Raw genomic sequence first — 14,400 nt, 5'->3', positions numbered from 1 at the left:
TTGGAACAAGACAGAATACATGGGTGTGAATGAGAGGGAGGCCAAAGGAATGGTGAGCATGCAGGGAGTAGAGTTGGCAAAGGTGGATGAGTTTAAATACTTTGGATCAACAGTGTAGAGTATATAAGGAAGAAACGTGAAGGGAAGAATGCAGGCTGATTGGAGTGGGTGGAAACAAGTGTCAGGTGTGATTTATGACAGACAAGTACCAGCAAGGGAAGCTCTACACAGTGGCATAGCTCGAATTTGCACCACTCGGGGCGGGGTGGGGTGGGGCTTCAATTTACCGCCCTCCAACGTATCTGAATATGTTAACTTATTTAAATAGAAAATTAATATAACATATTGAGAAAAATTAAGATACATTTTGCATAGATTTATTTATATATAGAGAAACAGCAATATTTTTTTCACATATAATTATTTATAAGCATCAACTAGTCTGATTATTAGTTTAATATAATTATGCTGCGAAAACCAGAACCGGTGTGGTGTACAAGTGATAGGTGGGGATGAGCAAGAACGCATTCGGATTGATAACAAAACGAAATTATACATTGTGAATTAGTTGTTTATCTTCCTAGAAATTATTATCGGTGTAATTTTTCTGTTTATTGTTGTTATTGCCTCATAAATTTCAACTGCTATGTCTAATGCTGTCACAGAAGGACCGTCTGAAAATGATTTTTGAAGCATTTGTGGATGAAAATCAGAGAATTTGACTTTTTTTCATTCATGAGTGATATTTTTCCGAACCCTGCTGCGTACACGTGAAGTGTTCTGAGCCTTTTGGCCAATAATGCTGCCCCCAAAAATGTGCCGCCGGGGCGAACCGCCCCCTCCGCCAGCCCCAGGCTACACCACTGGGTCTACAAGACCAGCTATGTTATATGGATTGGAGACAGTGGTAATAACAAAAAGACACAGAGATGGAGGTGACAGAGTTAAAGAAGTTAAGATTTGAATTAGGAGTGATGAACGTGATAAGCTCAAGCTGAATGTTTTGGAGACAAAGTCAGAGAAGTGAGATTGTGTTGGTTTGGATATGTGCAGAGGAGAGGGTAGAGAGGAGAGGGATAGGTGCTGGGTATATTGGGAGAAGGATGCTAGGGACGGAGCTGCCAGGCAAGAGGAAAAGAGGAAGGCCTAAGAGGAGGTTTATGGATGTGGTGAGAGAGGACATGAAAGTGGTGGGTATGACAGAGCATGATGCAAACAACAGGAAGATATGAAAACAGATGATCCACGTGGTAATTTCTAACAGGAGCGGCTCAAAGAAAAAGTGGTCTAAGGCCCGTAAATCCTTCATATTAACAAGTCATTTTACCATCATGTCAATATGCCACACTGCAGACATGAATAACATATCTACTAAGTGTTATCAAGGCCAAAAGAAGCCTTTGTTAAGACATTGATACATGCATTGCATGCATTTTTGCATTACATAAAGTAAAGTGTTAACTGATCTAAAAACTGAAACCCACACACTTAAGGACCTTTAAAACTTTAGTCAATCTTAACTATTAAGGAAAGGTATTGCTAGTGGTAATTTAGTTATCTCCTTTCCAGGTTGATGAAGTGTGCATTTCAAATAATTGATTTATTGCTAAACTTTTCAAATATTTTACATGCAGTATGTTTCATAAAAGGGTTGTTGTTCAGAACTCTTAATAATTAGCCACAATAATTACTAAATAACACAAATAAGTATTTGCTGTATGTCTAATGGTCTTGCTTCTCTATAGTACCAATGAATGCATACTGAATAAACTGCACTGCCTAACAGTATATTTGCCTTTTGGAGAAATGTTCCATTTGGTTTCAAAAGCTTTAATATATGCACATTGGCACAATATTCAACCCCTACTGAACAGACCCTCTCAATGTTTTTCTTGCGAGTGACTTAAGATGTGCTAAACCTCCAGTTTCATTTTACAAAAGCTGTTTTGCATACAAATAAAATGCACCAACTGTCCTTTTTTGTTCATTTTTTCAGATGCTCACTGATTTCTTTTGCATATGCATGTGCGTGAATGATTTCTATACAGTACACAAAGTAAGAAACAAATAATTCTTGTTGGTTTTGGCAAACTGTACATAATGCGTGTTTGGCCTACAGATGTAACTAGTCACTTTGGCGAGCTTTACAGATCATAAAAGAGATGTTTGAGGTAATGAAGAAGTTGCTAGGTCTTAAATCACTTCTGACAGTTTCTTTGCTTGCTCTCTTTCCCAGGCTATTTTTATACTTAGCAAATACTGGACAAGCACAAAAATAGCAAAAGCCATCTAATACAGCCCAAAAGATAACTAAGTGGACCATCTTGTATGCAAAGAGCAAGCAGGTTCCCAGGAGTTTTCACAGAAACATGAGTTAAGTTGGACAGAATTTATTTTGTATAGCAAAGCCTTCAGTCATTATTGAGAATTGTTTGGAATTGCTTGGCAACACAGTTAGACTGCTGTGTTTTTGATATAGTTTTCACTTTGTAAGTATTCACTCTTATATGACAATCTATTCTTTTCCAGTAAGATTGTGGAATCATTAAGACTGACAGCGAGTCAACTGTCAGAGTCAATTAGAGATACTGTGTTTTTATTTCCTCTCTCCAAAAGCAAAAGGGCAGCCCCCTCCAGTGGCCACTCCAGTGCTTTTCTTTCTGCAGTAAAGACATTCTGTACCCACTTTCCCTGCATGTCTTTGTTTTTTGGATCCATTTCTACTAAAGCCCTGCATGTACACAGATTTTAGAATTTATTTTTTATTCATAAAAGAGTAGTATTGGTGGTGATGATAACTGAGTTTCAGTGGGCGAGTATCTGGGTTGTGATTTTGTTCAAGTTTCTGTTTTTCTGTTGTAGAATACATATAGAGCGCTATACAAAACAAGACTGCTTATTTGACTGATTGTGTCGTTTTCATATAGTATTATTTATTTGTAAGTATTATAGTTTAGATATCAAATAAAATCCCAGTCATATACAGTATATAAACAAGGGTCCTAAAAATAAATTGCGATAGTCATTTTCCAAAATAAAAATGGCAAACAAACCTTATAGTCAGTAGGCCTGTTTTTGTCAATTTCCTTAAATTATCTTAATTTATCACTAGAATAGTCTCTTTTTAAACATGAGATTTTTCTTTAAAAAAGTCTAGATTTGATCTTACACAAAATATTTCAATGTGAGGTGCTTCTGCATGTGCATATACATGATCAGAAAAAACATCATCGTTGAGTAATGGCTGCAAAAAGACAAAGTCGCTGAAGACATAATTGAAACAGAAACTCAAAAAATAAAGAAATGAAGAATAAATATTAATCTCTAACCAAGCAATGAAAAATAACAATGTGAAAGGCTGCACGTCATGTCTCTGGCACACTATCTTTTAGTACTTTTAGGCAATGAATTATTCAGCAGAAGTGTGACAAGAAACGCTACTTGAGCTCCTTCATACCTTCGACAATAAGCCTTTAAAATGTCTCACTATGACTACTCTCTAATTGTTACATTTTTATTCTTTTGTGTAATTCTTTGGCATTTTTGAGGATAATTAAAATGAATTTATAAAAGAATATTGTGACAATGCTTAATGAGTGTTGGAGATTGAAAATGAAAGAAGTGGAAAGCAATTTAATATGAACTATTGAAAACGTGTATTGATCTGTGATGCAAAAGACAGTATCCACCCAAAAGCTTATATAATTACAGGACCAATTTGGGGGGGTTCTACACAAAGCTAACGACTAATTCACACAAAGAGATTGTTAATGTGATCTCATTATTAAATTTTAGCCATCAGCTACTTTCTATCAGATCAGTAGCAGTATCAGTAGCAAATGACATGCAATAATGAGACAAATACACAGTTCAGTTTACAGAAACACAAAAAGATTTGTTTGAGTTTCGGGTGCAACTGAAGTTGATTTAATGGGAAACCAGCTGATCGTGGGATAAGGGTCACATCAAAGCTTTTAGGGACACGGGATAAACACCCAGTTTTCTATTGTAGCTAGGAATCTATGAGTTAAAATTAGTACTATCTATCTATCTATCTATCTATCTATCTATCTATCTATCTATCTATCTATCTATCTATCTATCTATCTATCTATCTATCTATCTATCTATCTATCTATCTATCTATCTAAGCCAGTCAGTTATCATAGCACTGTAAACTAATGAATTCATCTGTATTTTCATCTTTTTATAAGTATTCTCATGTTCATCCGAAGCAGGCTGGGCTACTGTTTATTGAAAAGGTAGTATAATTAAACATTTCCTCTTAATGGTAAATGTTAGTATTGTGCAAACCCACACTTAGCTCGTATTTAAGAGACAAGAAGTTAGGGTATGTTGTGTTCCTTCAGTTTGCTTCTCTGTTTTGATGGTTTTCTTTTTTCATTCTGACAAATGTGGCCAATTAGCCCTGAAGCCTGAAATGCGTGCTAACCACATTGAACTTTATGTAATTATTACAGGGATGATCAATCTAATATAAATATGTTCCCGACTTGCTTCATTGGATTTTATTTTGTTTCTACAATTTTTTTTACATTATCTATGAACTGTTTATAATTCAACAAGCTGGTTTTAACAACACAAATGCAACTCTTCAAAATAAAAACAAGATGCTCAACATGGAAGCGAATTCAGGATGTTTACCCATGTCTGGCCAGATGTTGACTTTACCATTAAACAAACACCAGATCCCATTGACAGCTGAGCAGACAGGCTTCATCTCAAACCCAGCAGGCTTCTGGGCCTGTTTACTTTCTGCCTTTTGGCAATGCATCCACCCTGCTGTAAACATCATTCTGGGATGCAATTTTTATCCTCACAGATGAACGGCACAATTACCTGTTTCATGTGTGGAATGTTTTATGAGGCAATTTCTTTCTTCCTTTTTTGAATTAATTTCAAGTTACATTCATATTTGTTTATGTTTAAAACTAGAGCAGTGTTCTACACATGCATGGACATTAAAATTGTTTTAAAAAAACTGCTTGCAAAAGACAAAAAGTATTTTTTGAAACAAACCTCAGGGCTTGTCATTACCTGGTAGGATCAGCAATTCTAATGTTTGAACACAAGCTGTGTTGCATTTTTATTTTTTTAATTTTGAAGCAACTTATTTTTTCCTCACATACAGTATGACACTGCAACCAATCCACTGAAAAATAACCCATATGTGAGCTGTAAAATTCCATAAGAAGCAGATGTTCTTCATCTGTAAACCATTTATCTCGGCCAATAAATGCAAATATTACATTTTAAATACTATTAGAAATATCCAAAGCAGAAAGTTGCTGCAGTGTTTACCATAGGTTCCTCACAGGCTAATGGACCATGGTACAAATGCAGGCTAGAACACCTTCTGTGTCACTTTTGAACATTCGCTTAAATTGTTCTTGTATTATTAAAGTGTGAGCGCATCCTGCAACTGACCAGTGTCCCAATCATGTGTGGTTTCTGTCTGTTGATGCTGTGATACCCTAAAACTCTGCGAAGATGTTCTTAAAGTTGCAATGCAAACTGTCAGATTTAATAAATGGTATAAGATAGATAGATAGATAGATAGATAGATAGATAGATAGATAGATAGATAGATAGATAGATAGATAGATAGATAGATAGATAGATAGATAGATAGATAGATAGATAGATAGATAGATAGATAGATAGATCATACCTGTAAATAATAAAATGTTGAATTGAAACCTAACAATTATATTAATGTGGTCATCATGGTGAAGTTGGAAGCAAACAGAATAACTAAAGAGAAACCCAAATTAATAACACAGAAATTCCAACAATGAACTGGCTAGGGATTTGTTCTAAGTATGCTGGAGGTCTGTGGCAGCAATAAGCGTTGCCTAACACCATTCAATTCAGTCTGTATAATGCTGAACTTAAACATTTTCATTCCCTGCATATACTGTATTTGTGTATCTATACAGTATATTAGTGTTAAAATGTCTTTCACTTCATTGGGTTTGAAATCACTTAATTGAAATAGATTAGAAATCATGGAATGTAGGAGTGATATAGACCTTTCCTGTACATATAGGAAGCTTTCATACTGAAATTTACAGTGAAATACTACAGAAAAAACTGTGTTCATTTACCGACGTATAGTTTTCTTGTCAAGTCCTAAATTGCACTGTACTTGTACTTCAAATAATTGTATAAAAAAGTTAGTGATCTTGAATCATGTACTGTAAATGAAATGTCTTTATTTTGCAAAAGTATCGTTACACTGTTCTAAAACAGCTGAAGCAATTCAACTGTTTATTATTTATTGAAAATCTTGTCTGTTTGTATAGATGCATTGAGTTCACTAAAAATTATCTTGTACCATTTGGTCTCTTTAAACATAGGCCCTATCAGGGTTGGCTCCTGGCTTGTGACAAATGTTGTTGGAATTAGCTACAGCTTCCCATGTCTTTGTATCGAAAGTGGATTCAGGAAATGGATGGGTGCATGTAGAGTTGTTTTGCATTTGAACTATGAGGGGATACATATAGTGAAAAAACACACTTTCAGCCTACAAAAAGATCTTTTCATGCTCCTGAATGCATCATACTGTAGTTGTGAAACTATACATTAACACTGCGTAGGTCATTTGAGGAAAATGCACATAGTGTTAGTAGACAAGTGCAGATTTTGAACTTTCCATTCACAAATGAACACAGGAAATTTATGGAGGACAAACTACACATTGGGCAAATCCCTATTTGCCACATTTCAAAAGAGCATAGCAGAAACAAGCATGTCAATAAAGCAGGTAGCAAGTAAACATCTTGACTCCACACTAGAGCACATGTCCTATGATCTTCTGCAAAGGTGAGTTTATTTATAATAAGATGACATTTGGAGATGTGACCATTTCATGGTGGGATTCTCCTTATTTTGACTAGAAAAATGGTGTTAATTTAAGGTGATCAGTGAAACACTTTGACACGACAGTCATTTACTCTGCTTTCATCTGTCCATTTTCCAAACCCGCTTATCCTGAGCAGAGTATTGGGGAAAGCTGGAGTCTGATGTTGCAAGTATCAGGCTCAAGGCAGGAACAACACCTGGACAGGGTGCCAGTCCACTGCAGAGTGAACAAACTCACACACAAACACACACTAGGGCTGATTGAACAACATCAGTTCACTTAACCTGAATGTCTTTGGACTGAAGAAGGAAACACCCAGAGAAAACCCATGTGGACATGGGAAGAACGTTCAAACTCCATGCAGGGAACACCTAGGAATCCAATTTCAGTCTCCATAATGTGAGGCAGCAGTGCTACCACTGCACCACTGTGCCATCCTGCCCTTAACTAATCAGCTTTAAAGTTAGCCTCTGACACGATAAATCAGAAACTGAACTAAAAAGCAAGCAGCATCCCCTCAAAACAACCTTTCCATCTTCATAGACAAAGAAATCATACAAAATCCTACAAGTCTGGAAGAAAGATAAGATAAAAAATACAAAAGTCGTTTTGCTTTTTTAAACTTTGCCATCTTTGCTAGTGTATTTGCTGTTGTAGCAATATGAATTGTACAATTTAAATATTCACTGCACCGTCATGAGATACTTTCAAGCTGCCATCTTATATATCTCATTACTCTTAGCTAGTTTTCTCCAGCTAATATAGGCTCAGAGCACTTAACTGCCTGAAATGTTGGTCTTTTCTGCTGTTTGTCTGAAGTTTCAGTGCTTCTCCCACGATCTTTACTATTACAGGTTAACCCTTTAATTTTCAGAGCTTGATCCAAATCAGGTTTGTGCCCAATATATACACTATACAATATATTATATAAAGAATGATATAATATCATTGCTATAATTGAATTTTTAAGGCTAGAGAATAATAAAGCATTGGAGATTCGTTAAGGACAAGTTAACATGTACCCCCTCATGTACCATTGTTAGCACATTTTTGTGACTTTCAGTGTTTGAAACAAGAAATATAAACTAGAAACCACAAATGCTAGAAGCTCGTAATTCACATATTTACAACACTTTAGCTAATCTGTAGCCACTTAATAAGAAGGCATCATAGAATACTGCTTTTATGTTTCAGGCTCAAAACATTTGTATCATCCCTCTTTTATTCAATACATGAATTAAATTGTTATAACTTTTGAAGATTTTATATTTATGTATAAAGAATGTTTTCATGTATAAATTTTTCTTAATGTGCCTTAATAAGAATGCATGCGCTTGACATACAGTAGGCATATCACATGTGAAACAGCGGGTTAGTCTATTATGAAAAATTATAGAATATTGCTTATAGTACATACACACGTTATATGTTTTAATAATGTAATCCTAATTCATAAAGCAGATTTTAAAAAATACTGTATATTCAAGATTTTTATCACAGTACAAATTCCTTAAAAATCTGCTGCATAAATAAGGCACTGGTCTCAAACTAACCCTTTCTTTAGGAAGACAAGGGTACTTCTTATAAGTACAACATTTGCAGCATCTCCAAAGCAGGAACAGGGCCAATTGGGTAACATAATTAGAAATCCTGTTTGAAATTCTAGGCTTGTGCTTGCTTAAACATCATTAGTGTTGTTGTTACATGACATCTCCTGAGTTCCTAGTGAAAGCTAATGAAGTGTGAGGAGAGCCAGGATGCATGACAATAAATGAGAGGATTTAGCTAGTAGAGCCCTCGCACTCTCTTTTTTAGTCTCTGTCTTCCTTAAAAGAGATTTTTTTTGGCTTTGAGAAATGCATCATGTTTACATCCAGGTTTATTTTCAAAAACTGGTTCTGCTATGGCTTGCTAAAGTACTGCCAACAAGTAAGTCTGGGAAAATCAATTGGAATTAATTTCTAACTGATCATTATGCTCTGTTACCTAAGTGACCATAATTTGATAATGGATTTGTAACCTGGAAGCGTAGTCCAGGAATAAAAGCACATGATCAAATTTTCAGTGCAGACAGTGAATACATACACAAGAATATAGCATGTGAAGTAGTAGCTCTACCATCAGAATATACATTCTTTACACAAGTCAGTGCAAAACACTCTTAACTGAGAATGAACATCTGCCTACAGGTGAAGAGCAGAAAATAAATATAATCTGAAAAGTCAATATAGAAACACAAATCAGCAACTATATTTAAAAAACAAAAGTAGAATTTGTAAACCATTAATTAGCTATCAAAATCCAAAAGCAAAGTAACAAATGAGTAGGCTAAATATTAATATTCTGTTGATTAATTATTAGTCTTGTATGCAATGTATCATGTACCATGTTATCCAATTTAGGCTTATAGGATGCTGGAGCCAAGCCTTGCACCTAAAGGCAGGAACTAACCATTAACAGGAAACATGCCCTAAATTGGTGTTAGTCCATTTCAAATATACATGTGCAAGCGGCCTCTGTTTTTTCCATAATCTGATGTAAAGGGTGTATAGAGGAAGCAGTCAAGAGTTACAAAGCAGCCTAACTCTTCTCCACTTTTGTCCTCAACTAAGAAGACCTTGATCAATCAAAAGACATTGGACTTCACTCAAGTTCTTCCTACACTGATGTCTTTTCTTGTCCTTCCACTATTTAAAGCAGCCTAGAATCAGGAAGTAGCTATTGCTCGACAACCAGCAGAGGAACTAAACACAAAAATGTCAATCCAGTCAGCACAAGTTACTAAATCTGTTAATGACCATCATTAAATGGGATAGCTCATGGCATCCAAAACCAATTTGAAGTTTTCTCTTCTAGATAGATAGATAGATAGATAGATAGATAGATAGATAGATAGATAGATAGATAGATAGATAGATAGATAGATAGATAGATAGATAGATAGATAACTGTTTGGAGGTTTTATCCAACAAAATGTAGAGCAGTTGTCTAGAAAAATATTTTGTGTGTATGCATGTATAATGCATACATGTGTATAAGTACACACATACATCATGCTTCTCATATTAGAAAATTAATGACATACAGTAATATATATAGCTTAAGTTGAGCTTTAAAAGACAAAACAGAAAAACTAACTTTTTATATACCACACTATTGCACTGTATCTGCATAAATGCACCAATAATCGCATATGCATCAGTTCAATCAGTAATTCATTTTCTCAATTTTATCATTTAATTTGTTTTTCATACTATGAATATCACAAATAAATATAATATATAGGAAAGCTAGATATTAATATTTTATACTAGTTAAGTATACTAATGTATTTAATTTGTTTTAATACATTTACATTTATTATACTCTCTTATTTTGATGAATTTGAAAAGGAGATACAGAAAATAAACACTGATTTATTTTTATTTATTTGCAAAAGCAATTGTTACCAAAAATGATAGATAGATAGATAGATAGATAGATAGATAGATAGATAGATAGATAGATAGATAGATAGATAGATAGATAGATAGATAGATAGATAGATAGATAGATAGATAGATAGATAGATAGATAGATAGATAGATAGATAGCCTAGCGAGGAGAATTACTCTGATAAGTAGAGCTATTACATTCTAAGCACGTAATACATTCATTTTTGGAACAAATCATAGAGTGAGAAAAAGCAAAAGAGAGCGACAGCAAGAGAGAGAGAGAGAGTGAGAGAGACAAAGACACCCTCATTTGGAAGGATTCCCATCAGTTATGCAGTCCATTATTTAATGACAAAGCTCTTCGGCTGTCTGATGGTTTCCCGAGGATAAAGTGATAAAGTTGGTCTTTTGCAGGTGTAGCTAGAGCAGAAATGTCTGGTACATTAGCCTTAATGCACCCTGAATTTACCACTGTTACCTAAAGCTGTTGCCTGTTCACAAATGTTTGAGAAGAAATATTTTGCTGAGATATTTATTATATATCCAGTAACTCCCATTGCATAAACCCTGGGATCATGGTGTGACACTTGTTTTCCGGAAGCTAGCAAATCCAAGCAAGTACTGTAATATTCCAGTAGCCTCTGTGCCTATGAAAGTTGTCAAACAAAGCAGTTTATTTTAATGAGAAAGAAAACTCTTTAAGTTTGACATTTCATTGTTATTTTTTTTTCTTATTATTACTTCCTTCATTTCCTTTTTACTTTTTGAGGACCATTTCTTTTCCCAAGATATCATGTCGGTTTTACAGTGAACAATCCTCATTTGCCCAGTCCCCAACAACACAGAAACTGGTTAAAGACAGTCCCCTGGAGACTGTACAAATAGATGCTTAATAATTCTAGTCACACTAACACACAATGAAATCTTTATCCACTGTTCAAAACAGTGGTTGGCAGAGGCTGTATGATTCAAAGGGTGAAAAATAGAAATAACAGTGTCCCTGTTGGCTTTTGTTCTTGTCAGCTGCCTTGGTTACTGTGTAGGTTGCCAGCAGACAGACCCTTTCTCTAATTTCACTGTGAAAAAACTCTTTTCTGTTCCCAAGTACGTGGCATTTGATAATTGTACAAATAGTTAGTTTTTCACTACCTAGGCTGTTGCATGTATTGATTAGGGGTGATGTATAAATACACAGAGCAGAAAGCCGGAGATCAACTTTCTTTTTCCTTACTGACACCCCTAGGAGTCACAGAGTATACTTTAACAACCATCTTTATTAAACTGAAATAAATGCAGGGTATGTTCATGTGCAGATTATGAAAGTATTGCAAATATGTTAATTACTTAGTCAAACCAAAGCTATTTAATCAATTATATATTGTCAAATAAAAACAAAATAATATTAAATTGGAAGAAGGCTTTTAGTATAAGAGTATACACAGTATAAAAGTATCCACAAGTCACAAGCACCAGAAAGGAGAAATAAGTAATAGAATAATACCTCAGGTTTTTCAAGCTGAAACGTAAATACAACAACTTAGCACACTGAATAAGTCTGGTTGCAACCAGATCATAAACATTAAACTAAAAATAAAAGTTTTTTGTATTCATTTAACAATGACCAAGCACAACTCATTTAACAGATGAAGGAGACAGACTCAGAATGCAACCTGTATCATATAAGAAGCCATAAGCACTTCACACGCCTCGTGGCTGTATACATTAGATAAGACCATCAATGTTTAATGTCACCATAATAAGGATCGCTTTTTTTTGGAACAGCTGCTGAAAGGTTTAAGCCTATATGAAAATATTCTGCATGATCAGTAGCAAGGCAAAAACTGAGAAAAAAACTAAATTTATTTTAATACATAAATACTCTTGCTGCATGAAGTATATTTTCAGTTCACTTAAATAACCTCATTCACACTGGAAATCAATTATTTAGGCTGTAAAATTAATACAGTACACTTACTTTTACTGATGCACTGCAATTTTCTTGCCTTGTTTTCCTCCTATCATTTTGATTTCAGAAAAGTTTGCGTCACTCCATCCTCCAAGAAAGCAGCTGAGTTGTAGAGTAAAGAGCAGTTAAATAATACACAGTGTGTATTAAACACTGCTCTATAAAAGTAATAAGTAAGCCCACAAAAATGAAAAAAGTAGCAGGAAAAATGATCAAAATAGAAAAGAAATCGAGAATACACATGCACACTGCCTGCTCTGCCACTGCTGCTACAGTATAGACAAGATCAGGGCTTCACAAGAATAGAGACAAGGTTTTTTTTTTTTTCTTTTTTTACTGCCTCTGAAGAAGAAACCCACTCCTTTAGCACAGAAGAAGTCCTGTCTTTGATTGCTCCTTTCCTCTAACTGCCGGCACTGTATGCCTGTGGCACCGGTACTCATTCCCCACCTCATGAATATTCTGACAAGGCAATTGCAGCTGAAGAAAATTGAATTAGCCTATTGGTGCCAGGAATCACACTCCTTCTCTCTAGGGAGCTGTCAAAATGTACTCGAGATAAAGGCAGGGAGCCCAAATGCACCCCATCTCCTGTGGAGCTCTTTCTTGCTATGTGATAGAAACCCAAAAGATTGCTTTTCTTTAATGCAAGCTGGGAAAAACTTGAGATCATCACTAGCATTCAGTACATCACCTACTAACTTTTGAGAGCCTAAAAGAGGCCACAAACCTGAACTTATTTGTTTGACTGTACGATCGTTCCGCTTTATCCTGGCCAACGGCCAGCAGCTCATGTAGCACATGCATCCAATATTAGATGTTTGCATGGGAAGCGGAAACCCTTCACAAAATCTGAGTAAAATGAAAATGATAAAAGCTTGAGATTCCCAGACAGCATTTCTTCTGACTAGTCAAATTTTCATATAAGAATATTTTCACATCTTTTTAGGAAATATCAGTGGGTTCAAGCAAATAATACCATCTGCTATTAAATAATGAAAGACTGATATTATTACTGATTTCATGAAATCGAGTAGCAGTTGATTCTAATTTATATACCTGATCATTTTCCAAATTTTCAGTGACTTAACAATTTAAAATGATAACTACTGGTAAACCCTATTAGTGTAATGTGATTGATGAATAGTTGATGGATGTCGCTGCTCATGGGCCTTGTGTGAGAAATTTGGCACTACTGTATGTCCTACTGTTTACTTTACCTCTTGTCTGCAGCACTACAGTCAGCTAGGCCCATCACAACCTGTTAATTTCCACACCATTCAATCTCACTAAAACATTTGATTTTGTTTTATGTTTTTATGTTAAAAGTCAATTATGTACTGATACAGTTGGTCATTATATCTTGCCTGCACTGTAGAAAAGAAGGCCAAAACTCATTGTGTGCATCACCAAATCTTTTCGCTTTTAGGTAATTATTTAATATCAGTTACTGCAATGAATAAATGTTTTTATAAGTCATGCTTTATTCTTTGCTAACAATATAGCTGTCATCTTTAGCAAAACAGTGACTGATATAGAAAACCGTTTATACAGTTTGTGACCAATAGGAAAATGGTGAATTTTCAAGTTTATAAGAATATGTATTCCTGGTAATTGGTCGATTATCATCATCATCATCAGGACCTGACTGCTAAGGACTGAAGGAAGTTGAACCATTAACTAACTTAAATTAGCAACTATATTTAAAAAACAAAAGTAGAATTTGTAAACCATTAATTAGCTATCAAAATCCAAAAGCAAAGTAACAAATGATTAGGCTAAATATTAATATTCTGTTGATTAATTATTAGTCTTGTATGCAATGTATCATGTACCATGTTATCCAATTTAGGCTTATAGGATGCTGGAGCCAAGCCTTGCACCTAAAGGCAGGAACTAACCATTAACAGGAAACATGCCCTAAATTGGTGTTAGTCCATTTCAAATATACATGTGCAAGCGGCCTCTGTTTTTTCCATAATCTGATGTAAAGGGTGTATAGAGGAAGCAGTCAAGAGTTACAAAGCAGCCTAACTCTTCTCCACTTTTGTCCTCAACTAAGAAGACCTTGATCAATCAAAAGACATTGGACTTCACTCAAGTTCTTCCTACAC

General features: G+C 35.0%; 1 protein-coding gene across 1 annotated transcript in view; it reads right to left on the bottom strand.

The window, feature by feature from the left end:
* The window catches only part of LOC114653479 (cadherin-20-like), a 134,540-nt gene extending 121,467 nt beyond the window's left edge, over window positions 1-13,073 (bottom strand). The window contains exon 1 of the mRNA XM_028803828.2: window positions 12,296-13,073. The gene's annotated coding sequence lies outside the window, so the exon portion shown is untranslated. The remainder of the gene's footprint in view (window positions 1-12,295) is intronic.
* Window positions 13,074-14,400: the final 1,327 nt, after the last annotated feature.

This window comes from Erpetoichthys calabaricus, chromosome 6, assembly GCF_900747795.2.
Source record: "Erpetoichthys calabaricus chromosome 6, fErpCal1.3, whole genome shotgun sequence".
NCBI classification, from domain to species: Eukaryota; Metazoa; Chordata; class Cladistia; order Polypteriformes; family Polypteridae; genus Erpetoichthys; species Erpetoichthys calabaricus.
This window is presented reverse-complemented; position numbering and strand designations above follow the sequence as displayed.